The following is a 23,066-nucleotide window of genomic DNA, read 5'->3' on the forward strand; positions in this document are numbered from 1 at the left end:
GGTTTCTTTGCTATGGATGATGCAGGCAGGGTACTGCAGAAGCAGAGGGGAAAGTTCCAGCAAGCTCTTTACCCGGATGCAGCAACTTGACTTGGGGCTAAGTAGCTCATGCTCCACCGCTGGGAGGTCAGGAAGCACCGTGTTCTTAGAGTCCACTAAGACTCCAAGACATGATCTCCTCCAATCCCCTCCCCCTGGGCATTCAAGATAGTCTTCCTAATACTGACCTCTTCTTGAACAGTCTATGCTATCTCTCAGGAGGGAAAGTTCAGTTTTGCTCTATGAAAGGCAAGAGTAAAGCTAAGAGAACGCTGTGCTGCATTGGCAAACTTGGGCTTTATAACTTCCATGCAGGCTGACATGCTGAAAAAGATTCAGGGAGGTCCTGTGGTCACCTCAGTAGCAAAATTATTAAAGCTTCCATCATCAGAGGCAACATGCAGGAGCCTGCTGGTAACACCAGAGAACTGAAAGGGCAGCTGGAGCTTGTGATTTCATAAATGTGGCTGCTGCTTCCCAGTTCTGAATATAGGGTTTTTTTTTTTTTTTTTTTTTTTTTTGGCTCTTTAAGCTGGTCTGGAAAAACATACATATATGGTTACAGATTTTCCAAAAGAGTTGGAATAACCCCCATTTTCACCCGAAACATTATGGGTTATGGTCATTATTTGGTTCACTCAAAATTTATATTTAAACAATTCATCAATGTGACAGCTACTTTCTATTAGCGTCATTTTGTTAGACATCTGGAGTGACCAACTATCCTGATTTGCCCCAGATTCTCCCAGTTTTAGTACCAATAGCCCTGTGTCCTGGGAAACCCCTGTCTTGGGCGAATAAGGACAGTTTGTTGCCCTGCTGCTAGCTCTAGGTTTGGACTTCAGGTCTGCATTGCTGAAGTGTCTAAAAGTGGATTTTAAGAGGACTTGCTCTTAAAAGAGGCAGAAATATTTTGCGGGGATGACTTACTTGATGTATGGAGGAAATGATACCATACCTAGGAACTGGCTATAACGAATACCACCATGGTCGGGCTCTGTATTATGATGTTATTTTTTCCTCCAATTTCCACATTTTAAAGCCTAATAAATAATACATACTATAGCAGGCAGACAAAACAGCATAAAATAATTTGGTTCTATTCAAGCCCTTGTAATCTGAGCACTGCACACAAACCCTCCAGAGTTGGAGAAATGACAAAAGCAGCATACTCTCTAGGGGCCACACCTACAGTACTTAAAAGTCTGGCCAAGAAAGGAACCTTTGGACTTCAACCTGTCCACTTGATCCAGTGCCAGACACTTCAAGAAAACGAAAAGGCTTAAGTACCTGGACCTAGAGAATGAGAACTGTAGAGTCAAGATGAGAATTGGCTTCATCAGTGTTGGAACCCTTAACCTTTTAATCCTATATAATTAGACATTAGATGGTCTTACGTCTGCTATCTGAAGCATTTCCACCTTTCTGAAAAATTAGTCTCTTTCACTTTGTAGTAGCCAGAATAACAGCCCCCAAATATGTTCAGTCCTAATCCCAGGACCTGTAAATACATAACATTACAGATAAAGGGACTTCAAAGATGTGATTAAATGAAGGGCCCTGGTGATGGGGAGATTAGCCTGGCTTATCCAGGTATGCTCAATCTTATCCATGGGTCCTTAAAAAAATCAGAGAACGTTTCCTGGCAAAGAATTTACAAGATGTGACTATGGTAGAAAGACACATGGAGAGGCAATGGTGCTTCGTAAAAGAGAGGCTTTGTAAAAGATGGCTGAAGCTGTAGAAGCTGTAAAAGGTAAGGAAATAAATCCAAACCAGAAAGCCTCCAGAAAGGAACACTGTCCTGTTGATATGTTGTTTTTAGCCTAGTGAAATCCCTACGGAACAGGAAGATAATAAATTGGTGTTGTTCTAAGCCACTAGGTTTGTATTAATTTGTTACAGCAGCCATAGAAAACTAATACACCTTTCATCACAGCCGCTGTTCAATAATGCCTTCGTAGTATTTTGCTTCTAACCTCAGTATTTGACCATCACCTCATGTTTAATTTGCTTCTATGTATATATTTTGAAACATAAATTTAGCACTAGACCAAATATACTCAAAATGTCCCTGACAGTAGCGAACAAAACTTTCTTTTACTTGTTTACTTTGTTTAGCTTCTTGCGTTTGTTAGCACAGAGACTACTTACAATAAGGAACTACTGAGCTTAACTAAACCACTAATTTTGTATGAAGGAAAAATGCTTTTAGGTGAGTGGAAAATGCCAAATAACCTCTTTAAAGTCGTGTGCTAAGACATAGTAGTTCACAATGTTCATAATGTCTCCCTAGGGTGCTCTGCATGTCACAGTGACTGGAAGATGCCACAGCCTTTTGTGATCCAAGGACAGGAACACCAAACAGGACAATGAAGAATTGTCCCATTCGACCTGCCAGCAAACCCCATTGAGAAATTCTGCTTGGATTCATTTGAAAAACTTAAGCATACTTATTAGCATGAAAGAAAGCAACTCAAAGAACATCAGATACTTATAAAAGAATCTTCATTATTAGTAATATTTGATAGAATATGGGATGTCTCAGCCCTCACCTGAAAAACATTAGGTACTGAAATCCAAAAGAACTTGACTATAGGGCAGCAAAAGTGATACATGATCTTAAAAGCACACGTGCACAAAGGGCTTTCTTCCAATCAGCTCTAGACCAGAGATTCTCAACCCTGGCTGCATGTTAAAGTCACCTGGGGAGCTTTTAGGAACATCTATAGATGTTTAGGCCCTACCATGGAGATTTTGATTCAGCTGGGGTCTGGGTAGGGTCTGAAATCACGGTTTCTAGATGTTCCCCTAGAGGCTCTGACGTGCAGCCAGGACTGAAAAACACAGCTCTGTCAGTACGGAGCAGCCTACTGGACATACCCACATGCATGGGTTCTTCCCTTTCTGTTTTGTAGTCTAGTTATCACCACCCATTCATTCTTCCAAAAAAGAAATCTGGGAGTTTTTCTAGATGTCTTCCTCTCCTTTACTTCTCACCTTTCATCAGCAATTTCATCGTTCTCCCAATCAAGCCCAACATTTCCAGACCCAAGACCTCCACAGGTCTCCCTTCCAATAGTCTCTCCCCACCTCTCTGCCCCCTAAGGAATTATCCTTTAAAAAAATTCTGATTTTGTGCCCTTTTCTGCCTCCCTACAAAGCAGAGAGAATTCAAACTCGGGAGCCTGCCCCTTAGGGTCCTTCCCAGGCTTCACCACCCTGCTTCTCTAGCCAGATCTCAGTCAGCTACTTTCTGGCCACACCCTGGCCACCCTAAATTTCTAAAGCTTCCTGGAATAAGCCATGCCCTCTGGGGCCTCTGTGTCCATTCACGCTTGATTCCTTATTTTTGGAATGCCCCTCCCTTCTTCTCTGACTGAAGGCACGTCATGGATAGCTCAAACGCCCCTTTACCCATCAAGCTTCTTCCCAAACTCCCCAACTTGGTTCTTTCCTCCAGCAGCATCCACAAAACTCCGCTCTCACCTCACGAAGCCGGACACAAGCAGCTCCTCCTTTATCCAGTTTTCTCCTCCGTGACACTGAACAACTCTGGGCCAAGGCCTTTGTATTTTTCATGTTCATATTCCCAGTATCTGGCATGTATTCTTTTGTTCATTCATTCAACAGTTTTATTAAATATATAACAAGTGCCAGACACCTTGCTAGATGCTGGAGGCAAATGGTTATTAAGTTATACACTATTCCTGCTCTTACGGAGCTTATATTCTTGAAAGGGACGCAGATGGTTGGATGAGTGTTTGTGGTAAAACAGGAAGGTACATCAGAGGATTGGGAGCTTTGTTTTGTTTTATGCTTGCATGTTCCCAGTATATTCAAAAGCGAAGATATGTCAAAAACAAGTTTCAAAAATTATGGCATATTCTGAATGTTTACATTTGACAGAGTTGTATGATCAATCTCATTGTTTCATTCTGTCAGTGCATCTCTAACAGATCACCTCATTTGGAGATATCAGAAGTCCACATTTGCAGACCTTTTAAAAGTGAGTTGAGGAAAATTGATCCTCTTATCCTAAGGAAAGTCTGATATCTAATAAACATGAAATAAATATCTGATGAATCCATAAATGGATGGATGACTAGCTCCAGTAAAGGAAATCAGGTATGACTAGGTTTTATTTTTTATTAGCATTTGCTGTATCTCCTAAACAGTTATGTAAATAAACAATGAAAAGCCCAGCACTCAAATTCAACAAGCACCCATAATCCAACGGGGAAAGAAGAGAAGTAGGTGGAGGTATAAATGAAACAATCCCAGCCACGAGCTGATCATTGTTGAAATTGGGTGACAGGGATGTGGGAGTTCATTATATTGTTCTCTCTGCTTTGGTATATGCTTGGTATTTTTCACAATGAGGTTACATTTTAAAATGAGGGGAAAAATCTAAGTCATTGACTAGAGGAAACTGTGTATCTTGGAGTGGACAAACACATTATCACCTGTCTAGGATTATGGTTACATTTCAAGTCTATAACCAGATTCAAATGCTGCAACTAGTGCCAAAAGCTAAGTAAGTTTCTGCAAGATGAAACCCAGCAGCATTAGATTGATCTTTTGTTGTTGTTATTGCTGTTGTTGCTGCTGGAAAAGCCCTTCCAATGTTTACAACCATCTGTTAAGCACAGGGTTTACCTTTCTCTGATCTAATCTGCCTCATCTGAGGTTTTACCTCTCACAGAGTATGCCCTCAATGTCTGCCACCCTTTAATGTTTGTGCCATAGAGACACATTCTGTTTATTTTACGTTTTTAAAATTTTAAAATTTTTTTATAGAGACAGGGTTTTACCATGTTGGCCAGGCTGGTCTCAAACTCCTGACCTCAAGCAATCCACCTGCCTCAGCCTTCCAAAGTGCTGGGATTACAGGCGTGAGCCACCGCGCCCGGCCAGGGACACATTCTGTTAAGGCAGCAGACTCAAAGGCTCTCCAAGTCAGGTTTTTGGAAGAAAGTGGAAAAATCTGGATGAAAATCAATTTTAACTATCATTACGAAGAGCCATGTTTTCTTTAAATCCGAAAGTCATGTCAGTATTGATAAGGACTCTATGACTGTTTCTCTCAATAAAACATCACATGCTTTCATCTACAGACCACTTTACTTTTTTTCTTTTCCTCTTTAAGTTCTGGTTAAATTCAAGACTCTAGAAGAAAATATTTCAGAATTCTTACCTCTTCAGTTCCTAAAGCCTGAGGCTCACTGGTAGATCTGGCTGTTGAGAAAGCAGAGAGGAAAATAAAAAATTTTTAAAGGAAAAATACCATGATACACCTGAGCTGGATGATTAGAATGAACAATGTTTCTGAAACAGGTGTTGGTGGTAATGGCAGTATCGTTAGAAGGGCAGGAGTTCTCACAGGTCTACATTGCAGAGCCTGGAAACAAACCTTTTATGAACTCTTTTTCTTTTAAGAAATAGATTTGTGAAACCAGAGTCCCTTTCTTTGTGAAATCCCCTAGCATGCAAGAAAACATGAAAAAACACAAAGGCCACTTAGGAACCTAGGGGAAGCAGAGTTCTTGGTGGCAGAGTGGCACAGGCTGTACACTAATGGAATGAGTAAGAACAATCTTTCTTCCTGACCTATCCTGATTTGCTCCAAGTAGGCCCAAAGCAGCAGAGACCAACACACTCTTGCTCCAGGTGTTAGGGACAGAGTTTGAGGGCACACAGTTTGTGTGTATCTGGCACTTTAGGAGGGTGGAGAAGACAAGTGGGTGGTTATGAGAGTATCTTTGGCACCCAAAGCTTCTACAGGCTGTTTAGAAGTAGATGATACCGATGCCCTTAGCCACTAATGACCTCTGTGGTTATCGAGCAGAGGTGGCCTACTTTTGTCCAGTGCTGAGCATGGCTCCTAGGTGAGAAAGCTCCTGTGTAGATGAGCTTCTTTATTCCTGAAAGGCTATAAAGTGCTCAGCTCAAAGGGAATTGCTAAAGCCTCAAGGAACACTTTCCCATTCCTATTTTGCTGTGTTTGAGAACAAACAGATATCTCACATCTAGCGTGTTATGAATGAGGATGGAACTCAAATTCACAGGAGGACCAAGTGAACATCGGTGTCTCCAGAGATCTCACATACTTGAGACTGGCATGTGTGCTACAATCTCAACCCAACCAATTATATTCCCAGACTACCATAAGGGCCATATGCTTTTAAATGGGATAAAGTTATCAGAAAGCCATTATCTCATGATTAATGACAGCAAAAAGAAAAAAAAAAGCCAAGGGCTAAAAACAACTTATTTTCAGAGAATGAACCATAGGGTAACAATGACTGGGTGGGACATGCTAAATACGCCTGTTCAAGGGTGTTCTGGGTCCAGCACTCATGTATTACTGGTGATGGTAGAAGCTGCCACACTTTTCTGGAAAGCAATCTTGTCTTGTTTATCAAGAGACTCAAGTATGTTCTCAGTCATTGTTTTGGTGATGACACCCCTTAAATTTAACCAACACAAACCCAAAATGGGGACAAAGAAGAATTAAGGTGTTAGAAATAGCCTAAATATCAATAATTCAACCTAGTCAGTAAAACAGAAATGCCACATGATAAAATTTTAAAACAATGAATACAAGAAATTTAAATGGGCCAGATGCAGTGGCTCACGCCTGTAATCCCAGCACTTTGGGAAGCCAAGGATGGAGGAACGCTTGTGTCCAGGAGTTTGAAATCAGCCTGAGCAACATAGCAAGACACATCTCTACAAAAAAAGGTCAAAAGTTAGCCAGGCATGGTGACGAACACCTGTGGTCCCAGCTACTTAGGAGGCTGAGGGTGGCAGGATAGCTTGAGCCCAGGAGATTGGGGCTGCAGTGAGCCATAATCATGATACTGTACTCCAGCCTTGGTGACAGAATAAGACTCTGTGTCAAAAATAGTAAAGGGTATACACATACAGTGAGATAGAAGGAATAAATTCAATGTTCAAAAGCAGAGTAAGGTGATTATATTTAAAGAAGATTTTCAAATATCTTGATATATGTTAGTGGAGTGAGAAGTGGAAGGTTGGGTTAAAAAAAAGAATAAAGATATTTAAAAAAAAAAAAAAAAGAAAGAAAAAAACATTTAAATGATTAAAAAATGCATTTTATATTCTCTTTTTACTTTTTAAAGTTAATAAATACCGTTACTTTAAAAAGTAACTTAAAGTTACTTAACTTTATTGTAAAGTAAAAAGAATATAAAATGCATTTTTTGTCATCTAAATTTTAAAGTTAAGCAAAAAAAGAATATAAAATATTATACATAGTGTGACCTCAACAATTTTCTAATATACATATTTACACATATATTTTTTTCTAACATGTATTTTCTGTCTTAATATGTTTTTCTAATATATATACATTAACATACATATATATTGCATTATGTAACACATTTTCTTGTATAGTTATACATAATATCTTTCTGATACATAAGACTAGAAGAAAACACATCAGAATATAAACAGTCTATTTCCTCTGTTCAGTAGAGTAACAGAGATGGCAGAAATTGCTAGATATGCCCTAATATCTGTTCTCCTCTTCCTCCATGGTTTTAATAGAATTCTAAGCTAAGCAGCTACTTTCCCCAACCTCTCTTGCTGCTAGCTATGTGGCCATGTGACAAAATTCAATGGTACAGCATCAAAAGTGTTATGTGTAACTTCTGGGTCAGGCCCTCCCCTTCCAACTTCTTCCATCCTGCCCATTATAGCAGGGCCCTTATGGTAAGCCACCGTAGACAATGAAAGCAAGAGAAACATAGAACAACAGGATAGAAGGAGCCTGGGTCCCTGCATGATCTTGCGGAGCACAGCTACCTTACCAGTCCTGGGTCATCCATGTCTGGATTGTTATGTTAAAAAGAAATAACTTCTAACTTACGTTAGCGACTATGAAATCAGGCCTCTCTTATATGCAGTTCAACCAAAAACTTAGACGGAGCAATTTTTATTTTTTTCCTTTAAATTTTCAATATTTTCCACATTTTCAATAATCAGTATGAATTACTTTGATAATCAGAAAAAAAGTAAGTTAAGTTTTGTTTACTACTGTTAAGAAATTAAACTTATAGTAAAGTTTGGGCAACATGTGCTTTCTTTCCACATATGAGAGGAAAAATGAAATCTATAGTTTAAAAAGTTCGGCTTTAAAATCTGATTGAGGCATACTCTAACAGTAAAACTTTAGTCAATACATTATAATTATTCATTTCAGAGGACATCCAGACTTTTTTTTTTTTTTTTTTTTGAGACAGGGTCTTGCTCTGTCATCCAGGCTAGAATATAGTTGTGTGAATGTGGCTCACTGTAGCCTCAACTTCCTGGGCTCCAGCAATCCTCCTGCCTTAGCCTCCCAAGTAGTACCTGGGACCTCAGGTGTGCACCATAATGCCCAGCTAATATTTTTATTTTCTGTAAAGACAGAGTGTCTCTACATTGCCCAAGCTGGTCTCGAACTGAGGGGTCAAGCAATCCTCCTGCCTCAGCCTCCCAAAGTGCTGAGATTACAGGTGTGAGCCAATACACCTGGCCAGACTTCTTACAGTACGTTTAGAAACAGTCTTAAAAACAGATTTGTATGTACATTCAAACCTTTAATTTAAGGGTACTGTTTGTTCTTCACATGGAATTATACTGGATCACTCCTACAGTAATTCCGCTGGCCCAAGAATTTGGTTGACTATCCATCAACTGAGTGTACGCTTTGATTTTATTTTCCCTTGGAGTACTAATAGATTTGGTAGAGCTCACATAACCTCCCTGGTGTCCTTTGTGTCCCATAGGCCTCCATTATAAGATGGCTGTCCAAGATAAAGGACTCATTGCTAGTCCATAAAATAGAGGGAAAGATATCTTGCCTACTTGGGAATCAGATCTGAAACAACGGTCTCATTAAAACGAGTCTTTAACCATATAGGAAGAATAACATGGCGATATCATTTAAACCTGCAATAATGTTCATCAGCAGCATTTGGTGCCTTTTAGATGATCGTTAAAACCTTATGCATAGACATACAAGATACTCCACAAGGTTGACCTTAGAGACTTACATGAAGTCATGTATCAGAGAAAGAAACTACTTTTCCCCTTTTTCCCAAAAGAATCCCAAATGGTCCTTTTCTCCCTTGTGAACCACAATACCCAAAACTAATATTGCTAACTTATATTCAATAACAAAGGCAAGATGCCAGTTTCTTCACTTCCCTCTCAGAATGACTATGCCAGTGCATTCTCAAGAAACCCCTTCGCTCTCTCCTGCAGTAGGCAAATTGAAGCTGATAGTCAAAGCTCTGAATTCTCAGTTTCTCTCCCCCTCTTGCCTTTGCAGGAACATAAGCAAGCCAACTCAACAGACCTAATTACCATGGTAACAACATGCACCGTGATTATGAGTGTGTTTGTTTTTTAAAATGACTCACAGATTGTTCCCCCAGAAGCCCCAGACACACAGGTTTCTGGCTGGTTTATAAAATCCATCTGAAGTTTTCTTGCAAATATCTTGTGCCTATTATCATAACTGGTGTGATGACGAGAGATTCATCAAATCAAATATGCCCTTCTCCTTAAGGACGAAAAAAACCCATTTTGTTCCTTAAACACTCTGAGATTAATCAATTTAAACCTCAGGTTTATAATGAAATTAATTTGAGTTTATACACTGGAGATAATTAATCTGTTCCTAATTTAAATAATTAAGGTATTTCGTAATGTAGTTTTAGAGACCCAAATGAAATAATCAGGTGAAATAAACTCTATGGTGAAAAATATGAAATAAATATGCAAACAGCCTAAATCTTTGGGTGCATAACCACATGTAAAGTGTTATAAAAGAACAGATGTCAGTCTTAATACCAAGATGTTTTTAAATTAATCTATAAAACAACAGCATCTCTTTTTAAAATGCAAACATCAAAGAGTCCAGACATTTGGAAGAACTGTGGACTACTCCCACTCATTTAGTTAATAAATATCATTTAAGACCCTCTATGAACTAAGCACCATTGTTTATAACTGGAAAATCACAATAGGTCTTAGGGAAGACTATTTTCTCACTGGAGGCAAAGGCCATGGGCATGGCTCAGTGCGGTATCTTCTCTTAGTAAGCTCCTCTCTTTCACAAGGCACCATTCTGGGTAAAGCTATCAGTGAGAGGGAACATTACCTAATGATTATGCCGGGCTTGGAATTCAGAGTCCTAACATCGGCCTCACAGTGGACTCCCTCAACAAAATAACAAAACAAAACAAAACATATATATATGCTAGTAATTTTGATATGTTGATTTCTTCTGTGTGAAGTAGAAATAAATCCTATTTTAAAAGAAAATTTTTAAATGGAATTTATATAAATCTATTTCTCTTAAATCTCTTGAGGCTAACATAATACATTACACACAGAACACATACACACACACACAAAATAATCATTTAAAATTACTATATCCAAACAGCTACTGTACTGTAACCAATAATGTATTTTTTCTCTAGAGTTCGAAGGGAAAACCAGAGTGTTTCTGTCAATATAGGCTACCTTATATTAGGGCAACAACTCAAAACTCTCTGGCTTATTTGTCAAAGCTTATTTCTCACTTTCCCTCCAAGTGAGGGCTACCTTATATTAGGGCAACAACTCAAAACTCTCTGGCTTATTTGTCAAAGCTTATTTCTCACTTTCCCTCCATTGCGGTTTGGCAGAGATGATCGTTGTGTTGTCTTGACTGTAGGGCCCAGGCTTAAGAGTGCAGAGCCCACTCTGTTCTCCAACCACTGCACTCACATGCTGGTTCTTATGGCTTCTTCCAGGAAGTGACAAACTTTACTTCTGCCCACTTCATCGGCCAAGGCAAAGCATGTGGCCACGCCTAACCAAAGCAGACTGGGAAGTGGAAGTTTATCATGAGTGGGAAAGGAAAACTGGAGATATGTATGGCTAAGCACATGGATTCCTAAACAAATAGCACAAACCTGAGACTGACACTTAATGAAGTCAAAACAGCATCTGATGATCATAGGCTTCCTTACGGGATGACTTACTCCAAGGTCTGAGCACCTATGATTAATGTGGGGCCATAGCAATCACTTCTGCAGAATTTGGTACAAATCCCTTGGATAGAATAAAAGATACTCCACTGCAGCTATGTGGTAACAATAAATTATACTAAAAATATAGAATAATTATACTACAATTCAGGCAGCTTGCTAAATATTTCACATTAATAAATGTATTAATAAATACATTTATAATAAAATTACATAATACTGTAATTTTCTCCTGACAGTTTTGTGAAGTAGATATCATCTTATTTCCTATTTTATAGACGAGGCAACTGAGGCATAGAAAGCTTAAGCAACTTACACAAGTAACTGACTCCAAACTGATGTTCTTGAACTACTACATTCTCCTATGTGTTGTCTTCGAATGGTACTTTTCTATACTACAGTACTTTATGATTATTTTCAGATGAATAAGAAAAGACTAGTTGGACCATTTTTTTTCCCTAGGAATTTTCACCTCTACTTACTTAAATTTTCCTAATTAATTTTCAAAGTCATAAAACCATTTAATATCCACTTTTTTTCAAAGAAAAAAATAAAACCGTCCGTGAAATGCCTTAAGGCCCATACACAGCAATGTTCCCTAAACACAACCATCATTCATAAGGTTTAAAAAAATGGCAAAGGATGAATTCAGTTCTCCCAAACAAAGCCTCTAAAATGACAGTGAGGTGTTTCTTTCAGTTTAAATTTTTCACAATTTTTCTTATACGAGTCTAACACAGATCAGATAAATGCCCTCCTTAAACAGAGCTCTGTTGGCAAAGTCTAGAATTAACTTACTTTCCTGTTAAAAAATGCAAATCTAAGAGTAGGAGGCACTCCATCATTTATTAGAAAAAGTGCTCCTACCATTAATGCTTAGTCTGTTATGATGAACATGCACAGAAACACAGCATACAGACAAGTAGTCAAAACACTGTAATGACAGCAATTCCACTGAAATTTCTGTTTTCCACTATTGTTCCTTCACATACATAGCCTCTGAAATACAATGCCCAAGTAGGAAGCAGGAACTATACAGAGAATGCAATGAGAATGGAACTGTACGTGTTGCCTCTGGAGCTGCAAAGCGGAAACTTTTCTAAATAACTCATAATCAGAAATTCCAGAGATGACCCATTCTTCTTTACAGGTACTGTAACCAACAAAATACCTACCTCTCTAGCGAAAACAAGGTTTTCATTTAGGTCTGACAGATACTATACACAGAACACTGGCGTCTCTAGCTCATTACTTGGCCCAGGGTAGATTTTTATATAGACCAAATTGATTTAAATGACCAATGAGGAAAATTCAATTTAATTATATATGCATTTTACAATGTAGAAATGCAGGGCTGGTTGTCTAAATTAAATGCTATTCTTATTGCTTTATAGGACCTGATGTATTTCCTTCTGGAATATTTTGTTTAGAAGGTTATTCTTTACTTTGCCTAGCTTCCGCCTGTCTGTATTTTTCACCGGGATTCTTCCTCTGGCCTACCTAGATCATCACTACCAACAAAAACCAGGTTTTTAAAAATATATATTTTAACTTTTATTTTAGGTTCAGAGGAACATGTGCAAGTTTGTCATATAGCCCAAAACAAGGCTTTTGTTCCATTCAATGTTGTGTGATATTGCTCAGTTATTTAAATTTTTTAGCCTTGATATCTTCACTTATAAAATGGGAATAATAGTAGTGGCTGACTCTATTGACCCACTAACTCCCTCTTCCTGCTAACAGAACCAGACCCTTTTTCTGGGGTCTGATGACTTTGTTCTTCAGAGAGGTTCTCGATGGCCTCAGGAGGAAATTCAAATTATCCAATCAGAGCAGTCTTGTCTGCCTAGTTAGTCATACATATAGCATGTGAGTTGTGAGGGGAAATTCCACTGGACACAGATTTTCTGTGACTTTAAAAAGAGCTGCAGCAGGGCAAGGCAGCTCACGCCTGTAATCCCAGCACTTTGGGAGGCCAAGGTGAGAGGATGTATTGAGCTCAGGAGTTCAAGACCAGTCTGGGTAACATGGTGAAACCCCATCTCTACTAAAACACAAACATTAGCTGGGCATGGTGGTGTGCACCTGTGATCCCAGCCACTCAGGAGGCTGGGTGAAAGGATCAGCCTCCCACCTGCAGGTTGAGGCTGCAGTGAGTTATGATCATGCCACTGCACCCCAGCCTGGGTGACAGAGTGAGACTCTGCCTCAAAAAAACAAAAAGAGCCACATAAGAAATCAGCCACCCGTTGATATGCCTCTACATATTGAAATACACCTATAATTCCAAAATTATAGAAGCCATGTCCACATAGTGAGGGGAATCAACCTGCTGAAGGTGTCACAGTAGGAGGAAGGGAAGAATCCAGGTTGCTAAGGACATTATCCGGCTACCACATAGAAGCTGGATAACTACTCTGAAGTTACCCTCTTTTCAGAAGGTCTTGAGATCAATTTCCTATTGTTTACACCACGTTAGTAGGGCGTTCTTTTACAAGCAGCCAGAAATATCCTGATAGAAAAATACTGTCCTTATTTCATAGGGTTATTTTAAAAACTAGATAAAACAGTAATGTATACAAAGTATCCAGTACAAACTGAATGTCTAACAAATGCTTATTCTCAACTTGATTCTTGACATATGTTGATCTTCATTCATTCAAACTAGTTAGTGCTTTCTTTCCTCTGTGTGATATGAACGTCTCCTCTAGGAGGTTTTCCCTAGTTCCCCAAAACAGAATTAAGGGCAGAAGTCATTGCTTTCTCCTTTTTATTCAGATAAAGATAATATCAAGTACCTCAGGTTATTTTAAATAATAAGAATGGTGTTTAATTCAGACAAGTAGTGTAGTCCTAATTGCAGTACAGAAAAAAAATGTAATCAAACAGAGTAGTCTTTCTGACTGTGTAAATCCATTTGAACTAAATAAAACCATACCCAGATCAAGTAATCAACATAGCAGCCAAGTATTCTGCATTTGGAGTCCACAAAGTTTACTGAAAAGTGGCTTTCTGTAGAGAAAAGACATATTTTGTAGATTACAGTACATGTATGTGAAGAAGGCTGCATTTCCTCTGAAGTTTCACCTCATCCTTATTTCAGAAATGTACCTGCACCTTCTGCTGAAAACATTCTCCACAAGCCCCCTTTGCCCCAATATCTTTACATGGCTGACTCCTCACCATCATTTTGGTCTCAACTCAAATGTCACCTCTTTAGAGAGGCATTCAGGGATTACCCAACAAAATAATATCCCAGTTACCCCTGCTAGCATAGGCACAGTCTCCACCATTCAAACTTCCTACTTCAGTCCATCAAAGAGCACTCACCACTACCTGATATTTTCTTTTACTGTAATTCATTTATGTCAATGGGTTCCAATCCTGGTTGATTCTGGTTTAATTACTCTGGGGTGAGGTTGGGACATAGATTTTTTTTTTTTTCAAAGTACCCTCTCAGTGATTTCTAATGTGCAGTTGGATCTAAAAACCACTAGTTTATGTGTTTATTGGGTCTCTCCCAATTCTAGAATGTAAGTTTCAAGAAAACAACTAGTCGATTTTCATCCTTGTCTCCCTGGCATCTTGAAGAGCACGTGGCACACTGCAGATGTTAAGACTTTGAACAGACCGACTAATTGTATTATAATTATATTTCTGTATTGTCTGTTTTCCCCACTAGTCTGTGAGCTCTTAGAGGACAAGTACTATGTCTAGTCCTCTCTGCATCAAAAAATGAGTCACTCAAGAATGTTCATTAAATAGATGAATGATAAACAAACGGCATTGTGTGCTGTAAGAAAGATAAAGATGAAACCAGATGTGACCACTGTCCTCAAGGAGCCTGGAGTGTGGTCAAAAGAAAAAACTATGTGGATTGCTGTTATACACACTAGAATAAGCTAGATGCTATGATGCAAGAATAAAAGATTTCAGAGGAGGCATTGTTTTTTATTGGGGAAAAAGGGAAGAAACCAAGGGAGGCTTCATGAAAGAGGTAGCATTTGAACTGAGCTTTACAGGCCAAATGGAATTTGGTTATTCAGAGAAGTAAGACTGTGGGAGTGAAGTATGGAAGGGGAGGCAGGAACTAACTTATCCCAGGCAGAGAGAAAAGAACTCAAAAAACAAATCAGCCCAACTGGAGGTTATGGGGCCTGAACTAAGACACTGGCTACAAACATGGAAAAGAGTCAGTATCAAGACATTTTCCCACGCACAACGGTGAAGGGCTATGCAACTTCCTGCAACTAGGGGTCCTTCGTGAGGAAAAGAGTGAAGTTGAATTGTCATAACTGAGGTAATGAGAAATGGGGTGTCATTATCAGTCATGAATTCAGGTGAGGAGCTGGTTTTGATGAGGGGGAAACGTGATGGTGAGCATGGTTTTGAACATGTGAGTTTCATTTTCTGTAGGGTAGATGTCTAGTGAATTTGCAGGCAGCTTGCTGTGCAAGCTGACAGAGGAGGTGAGAGATCAGGATGGTTAATCCGATTTGGGATTGACCCACACAGTGACAATGACTAAAATCACAGGATGAATTTGATTAAGGGAGAGGGAGAAATTAAACGGCCAAAGACTCGTATCTTAAGAACACTCAAATTTGGGGAACAGAAACTGAAGTTAGTGAAGTTGGAGCCTTCTGAAAGATAGGAGGAGATTTGTTTCATCTACTACTTAATTACTTTGTGTGTGTATGGAAAAACTAAGCATGTTTACAGGCAAAGAGGAAAGGACCAATAAAGAGAAGAAACTAAATATGTAGGAAAGATGGAATTATTGTCACAACATAATTCCTTAGAAAGTAAAAGGGGATGGGATAGAGAGTCCAAGTAGAGGGTGTACTCTTGGCTTGACAGAAAGGCTATGTTCATTTGACTTAGGAAGAAGAGGAGAATGAGTGATGTGGATGATGCAGATGTTTCTGTCCCCCTCCATATACATATGTTGGGACCTGATCCCCAGTGCAATGGTATTAGGAGGCGAGGCCACCTTTGGAGGTGATTAGGTCATGAGTATGGGGTCCCATGAATGGGATTAGTGCCCTTATAAGAGAGACTGGATGGAGCCAGCTGGCCCCTTCTGCCATGTGGGGACACGCAGAAAGTGCCATCTACGGGCCTTTGCCAGACATTGATCCTGAACTTTTCAGCCCATAGAAGTGTAAAAAAAACAAAATAAAAATAAGTTTTTGTTGTTTCTGGGTTACCTCCTCTGTGGTAATCTGTGACAGCAGTTTAAGTGAACTAAAATAAAGGAAGACACGGTGAAATTTTGAGGTGGTAAGAATGAAGTTGAAGAAGCCTGTAATATGTGTCTTCTCAGAAACACAGAAGGTGAGGTCACTTCTAATGAATAAAGGCAGTAGGGACTTGGTTGAATGGTTTCCATTGAAAATGCACAGGAGAGAGTGAAAAGTGAAATAAAAAACAAAGGAGGAAGGAATTTTGAAAGAACAGTAATGGCCCCGCTGAGATGCAGTGAATCTGGAGTAGAACCAGTCAGCCCAGTTTTCAGCTCCTCTCCTCTATAGGGGAGTGCTGGGTTCCTGGGAAGAAGAACAGGGGAATGCCTGATCCCACTTTCGGGCTGGCCAGAGAGCAAGGGAAGGCCAGGGAACAGGGAAGAAGTGGTCAAGAGACTGGTTTTTCAAAGCCTTTTCATTAAGACCTTGACTGTTTACACATATTTGCCAAGAGATAAAGGGGTTGATCCTGACTTATCTTGAGCCTGGGAATACAGTGGTACCACTTCTAAGAAACATGTTATCACTGAAGTTTGAAAATGGAGCTCCCTTGTTTTCAGGGTTTAATGAACTCCTCTAGAGATTATCTGAACATTGACAACCACTAAATACAACTTGTTTTCTTTAACATAAGAATTTTCAAGAACCGTATATCCACAGATATGTCTAATACTCTTACATGAAAATTTAAATCTCTGTTCCACAGTGGCATCTTTTACACATGAACAACTCTGTACAGAGAAACTCCAAATTTACATAGGGTACTAAATGTAAACAGTCTACTCTTTTTAAATAAAAAACAAAATAGTTTGGTCTTACAATTTTAAATGTGATAATGTAAAAAGACTTTGGCTAATATGGAGGTAAGAGAAATGGAGTTTTAATTGGGAGGTAAGGAATTAATGAACTATGCAACTCTAAACTCCAGGCCTATTTTATTATCCCTTATAGAGAGGTCAATATAGGCTAGCTCACCCCCAGATCATTTTTAGCTCTACCATTCTAGCATGTCCTAGACCAGGGACTAAGTTCTTTTTAAAATTTTTGTTTATTTTTAATTGAAAAATAATAATTGTGTACATTTATGGGGTACAATGTGATGTTTTGATACATGTATACATTGTGATGATCAAATCAGGTTAATTAACATAGCCATCATCTTAGGGGTGAGGGTGGGAGACTAAATCTTAACACAGCACTGCAACTCCTCTCCCACTCAGATCTAGTAAAGCCTGGCACTTGGGTTCTCCCAGTAATTGTAGAATGAACAGATTTGCAAATTAAATAAAACTGGGGTCATTATTTGCAAACTTGCCCCCACCTCCCTCCCTGCCCCCCAGCACGAGGACAAAGTGCATTACAGAAAGTTAACATTAATCATTAAGGAGCTCTTCAAACCGTTCCAGGTCAATGTCTGCCCCCACACCATAAAGCTCAGATATTGTTGCTATTCGGTAGGGTCCTCACTAATGGTTCCACCCAACTCTCCTCAGCCTCACCATACTCTGCCTCACCAGTTTCAGGATTAGGAGTAAAATCTGTCTTGGAAAAGGAAACAGAGGATTCGTTATTTTTAAAAGTGAAATTTTGGTTAGAATCATACTTCATAGTAGAAACTTGTCTCAGAAACCTGTTGTATTGTTTAACTACTGTAGCCCCTCCCCACAAGTTAATGCCCCCCATTGTAAAGGATCTGAGAGCAATTCAGTACTTCAGTTTCTTTCCTCTTTTTCTGACTGTGCTACCTATTGAGCATTTTTCTCTGCTAATGAGAGGAGACAGTGGTGGTAGCCTGGTCTAAGATTTGACCAGTAGAATCATTGGTGTGACTATCTGCAATGAAGGTTTGAATTTCACTATTAGGTTCTTACATTACCAACTAGCAGAAGCTATATTTTCTTACTCCTTTTATTTTAAATGCTACTTTCGAAAGGAGTATTTTGCTTGGGCAGGGATAATACGGCTGTATAAAGGAAGTTAAATACAAAGATTATGATTATGATCTAATGACACATTATGTTAAAAGATCCCATTTGAAAATATCTCCTCAAAAATCTGATTAAAAACTGGCAAAGATTCTCAACACAGTATTTCTGGGGAAAAACATCAGCAAGGAATATGAATAGACATTTTTCTAAGAAGATACACAAATGGCCAATAAGCACACGAAAAGATGCTCATCGCCACTAATGATTAGAAAAATGCTAATCAAAACCACAAGGAGATACCACTTCATACCTCTTAAAAAGGCTATTATCAAAAACATAAATAAAAAACAAAATAAATTTTGATGAGAATGTGGAAAAATTGGAATCCTTGTTCATTGCTGGTGGGAATGTAAAATGGTACAGCTGCTATGGAAAACAGTACGGCAGTTCCTCAAAAAATTAAATATGTAATTACTGTGTTCCACCAATTTCACTTCTGGGTTTTCAAAAGAAGTAAAAGCAGGGACTCTAACAGATATCTGTACACCTGTGTTCATAGCAGTATTATTTACAATACACAAAACGTGGCCCAAGTGTCCATTAAAAGAGAATAAACAAAGTATAGTCTATACATTCAATGGAATAGTATTCCAGCCTTAAAAGGAAGGAAATTCTAGCACATGCTACAACATGGATGAATCTTAAAGACATTATGCTAAGCGTATTACCCCAGTCACAAAAAGACAAATATGTATGAGTCCACTTATATGGGGTACTTGGCCAAATTTATAGAGACAGAAAGTAAAATGGGGCTTTCCAAGGGCTGAGAGGAGAGAAAGAGGAGGTATTGATTAATGGGTATAGAATTTCAGCTGTGCAAGATAAAAACAGTTCTGTAGATAGATGACAGTGATGAGAACATCACAGCAATATAATCGCTACCACAGAACTGCATACTTAAAAAATGGTTAAAATGGGAAATGTTATGTTATGTATATTTTATCACTATAAAACAAGTCTCCCTAAACCTGTGAAGCAGTGGTAAAGGCCAAGAATATGCTAACTTTTCTTTATGCCACCAAGAAAGAAAAAAATAACATTTGAGTACCTTCTATGTAGAAAGCGCTCACTTATCCGAACACAAAAGTAAAAACAAAGCAAAAAAAAAAAAACAACACTTTAATTATGTACTACTAATCCTTCTTTACAATGAGGAAACTTAGTTTCCTAAGTTAATGCACCAGATCAAGTAGTAAGAACCAGTGATAAGATCAAAAGACAGATCTGCCTGGCTCCAAAGCCTGTGTTCTTTCCATTCCACAGTGTTCTTTCCTCCTATCCACAGAAGTCTTTTATGAACAGCCTTTCTACTTTGACTATACAGCTTTTAGACTTAAAAGTTGGGCCTGCTTTCTGAAGCAAGCTAAACAAAGTCAGTCAACCAAACACATTCACTACATGCCCACCATATGAGGCCCAGGGCTGGCCACGAAATAATGGAGTCATGTTTCCATTCAGCCATTGGCCATATGGCAGAAAAAAAAAAGTTCAATTAAAATTTCAGTGTTGGTCTACTCCTCAAAAGCCAGTGAATACCCCAAGCAAAATCACTGTGTCTTTCAATGTTCCATATGGCCAGAATAAGCGGAAATAGTTTCATTTTACAGTGTAGAAGCATATTCATCTTTTTCCTAAACATTCTACCATCATAGCTACTGATCTGCTATTACTCACTAATGTTCTGCTTCAAGCTGGAATTTAACAATTAAGAAAATGTTTTGTGCTATGCAGACAATAGGCATCTCTTAGTTGTTTTCAGAAAGACAGCAGGGCTCTCTTGACTCTACTATGCCCATTGGACAGGTTTCATTTTTTTACTCATGTGTGAACCACACACAGAAGAGTAACGCAGGTTGTCTGTGTCTCCCCAGACAAAGCAGGGTGTTGGCATTATCTAGTGAATACAGCCTGCAGAGGAGTAAGTACCAAAGGGTAAGCCTGTCCTCGTCCAGGCAACTCAGGCTCCCAACTTTTTACTTCATTTAATGATGCACAGCTTGATTCTAGAACTCCATTGGGGCATTCTGGGTCCAAGATCTACCTACCCTACGTCTCCTCTCTAAGAACATGATCTTTACATATTTCCCTTTAGGATGCAAATAGGAAGCAGAACTGCAAAATCCGTGTTGTGACTTGTTTTGCCCACAATTTTGATTAAATTCAGTGAATCCTTCAAGGAGCTCCATGGTTTCAATACCAGCAGTACTTTGTCTCCTAGGCATGGTGCAGGTTTACTTTAATGAACAAGAAACCTCTGAGAAACAGACATTTTTTTTTTCCTTTAGTAGCTATACAAGCTTCCCATCTCTCAAAATGTGCTGCTACTCCATAGATTTTGAAAAGCCGTATCGATTTCATAAAGACAGCATTAAAAACAGCCCTATAGCCCTTCACAAGTGAGAATGATGATAAATGAGGAGGCATATACCTATATACACTCCCAACTGGCATATGTGGTATTCAAGAACGTATGTTTTAAGAATTTATGAGTGTCAAAATATTGATTTTTTTTGTTATTTTTACTCCACTATAAGCAGTTTTTTCTCTTTCTTCTGAAAAATTATCTCCTTTCATTATAGAAACTCTAGAAAAAAAAAACGTTTTATCAATGACCACTTACTGCTTAACTGTACTTTCTGCTGAAAATGAAAAAGCTTAATTCTTTAAATCATGCTACACTAGGGTATTAAACTCTCCTACATATCCTGTCAGAGGCAGCTCACAATCTCAGTTCTTATCAGCTAGACCTATTTGGTGTACGTTTATATATCGTTCATAAATATGAACAAGTCATTGTCCCAGGCTCTATTTAAGAGCATCCTTTGCTCAAGAAAATCAAAGAATAAAAATCACGTTCTCACTTTACTACTTCAGTCTATCTACAGTATATTCACATAAGGAAACAACCCTGCTGCACTTTTTTATTTTGTCCCTCTCCGAGGGTAACAACCACCTTGACCTGGAGGTGAATAAAATGCACATAAGCATGAAATCCACACATCTTGATTCTGGACAAGTTAGTGGCCTTAAACCCTCCACGCTCCTTTGAACAAGGATGCAACTTTAGGAGAAGATCTACACCCGGCAAATCATAGCTGTGTCTGAGGTTATCCTGAAAGCAGCTGCACAGAGCTAAGGGAGGAAGACTGTTTTTTTAATGGTAAATACTGCCCCTCACATACGCAATTCAAGCCTTTGTTGGCAAAATCTAAGTATAAAAGAATTTAACTCCCCCAAAAGCCAAATCACAGCCATTATTTTTGCAAATCAGAAGATATCAGTGCAATGTGTAAGAAAGAGAATGCAATTAATATTTTACACCTCTTACACTCCTAAAACAAGGGGACTGCAAGGCTCTGATGACCAGACCTCAGCTTCCCAGCCCCAGATGGATTTCGACTCAGCCCTGGTTTTCTTCCAAGAGAACTATACAAACAGCTTCTTGTATTTAGTATGTTGCCCTGTCGAGTCACCAAAGCTACGCACTGATGATGAGGGTTTTTTTTTTAAGCAAATGTGTCATAAACGTGGTCATTCTCAAAGACCCTTCCAAAAGAATCTAATCATTTTCCCTAGTCCTGAAGCGATGTCTCTATCATCCCTTAGAAATCGTACCTTTAAACCACAGGCGATGGTCTTTTTTTCTCAATTAAAAACGAGCAACATGGAAAACGTTTCCTTTACCTTAGCTCCCGAGGCTTGGTCAGAGGAGCGTGGTTTTTCCCGTCTCCGGAGCTGATCTGTGCAGGGGAGCTCCGGCGCAGCCCAGCCCAGCCCAGCCCAGCAGTAGTAGGAGTTGCCCACGGAGCGCGGCGGCAGCGTTGTGAGTATGTGTAGCGGCGGCGGCTGCAGCCCAGGGACTAGTCCCCACCCAGCTTTGTCTTCAATCAACGTTCTTTCTACAGGAAGCAGCGCATCTCCCACTTCCTCCTCTTCTTGGTAGCTGTTAGCGGCTTGCTTCTTTTCCCTCTCATTTCCATTTCAGGGCTTACTCTGGTGGTTTTGTCTGCTCCTGCTGCGGACAGTGATTTGACTATAATCCCCTTTCTCCCTTTGTTCAAGTCCCTGTGGTGCTGACTGTTCCTTCCTTCCCCTTTCTCATCCCCCACCATCACCTCCACAAAAGCTTCCACACACTGCTCAGCTGGGCCCCTTCCTGGCACACCGCCTGCTTTTTTAGCCTTAATTTGGCTTGTTGCTATTGTTGTTCTCGCTGTTGTTGTTGCTGCTGCTGTTTTTTGGGGGGAGGGGGTTAACAGCCCCTGGCCAGGTTATGCACCGACCCCCCGCCCCCCACACCAGATCCTGCCCCAGCCTGCACTCTTCCTCCTCATTCACTGTGGTCCCCATCAAGCCAACTAACTGGGAGCTTGCAGCTTCTCACTGAAGCATTTTTCTCTGTGGCCAACATGTCAGATGTTTCATTTCTCCAAGGTCCCACTACCACTGAGATCTTACTTAACCCACATGCTGAGAAAAGAATGGCCCTGATAAGTATTCTTATGGGGCACGGGAACTAAACCAAGTTTGACGGTGCTACCTATAGGCCTAATAGTGAAGATGTACTCCCAAAAGATTCGCATAGATCGGAAGGAATGGGGGAGCGCTGAGTGCTGCGCATTCCCAACAGAGAAACTAAATGGGCCTCTCCCCATCCCACACACACTAGAAGGGCTAAAAGGACTCTCGTGATCCTCCAGTCCGTGATCCTCCAGTCCCTTTCCTTCATTTTAGGAGGT

The 23,066-nt window shown here is 39.5% G+C and overlaps 1 protein-coding gene across 3 annotated transcripts in view; it reads right to left on the reverse strand.

Moving 5' to 3' along the window:
• GNG2 (G protein subunit gamma 2) overlaps positions 1-22,687 on the reverse strand; it is a 111,580-nt gene extending 88,893 nt beyond the window's left edge. The window contains exons 1-2 of one of the 3 annotated variants that reach the window (XM_017512420.2): positions 22,012-22,687; positions 5,237-5,277 (exon numbers count right to left, since the gene is read on the reverse strand). The gene's annotated coding sequence lies outside the window, so the exon portion shown is untranslated. Of the gene's footprint in view, positions 1-5,236; positions 5,278-21,942 lie in introns of all 3 variants that reach the window. The other 2 variants (XM_017512421.2, XM_017512423.2) reach the window with 2 other exon arrangements.
• Positions 22,688-23,066: the final 379 nt, after the last annotated feature.

Source organism: Cebus imitator, unplaced genomic scaffold, assembly GCF_001604975.1.
Source record: "Cebus imitator isolate Cc_AM_T3 unplaced genomic scaffold, Cebus_imitator-1.0 Scaffold472, whole genome shotgun sequence".
Classification (NCBI taxonomy): Eukaryota; Metazoa; Chordata; class Mammalia; order Primates; family Cebidae; genus Cebus; species Cebus imitator.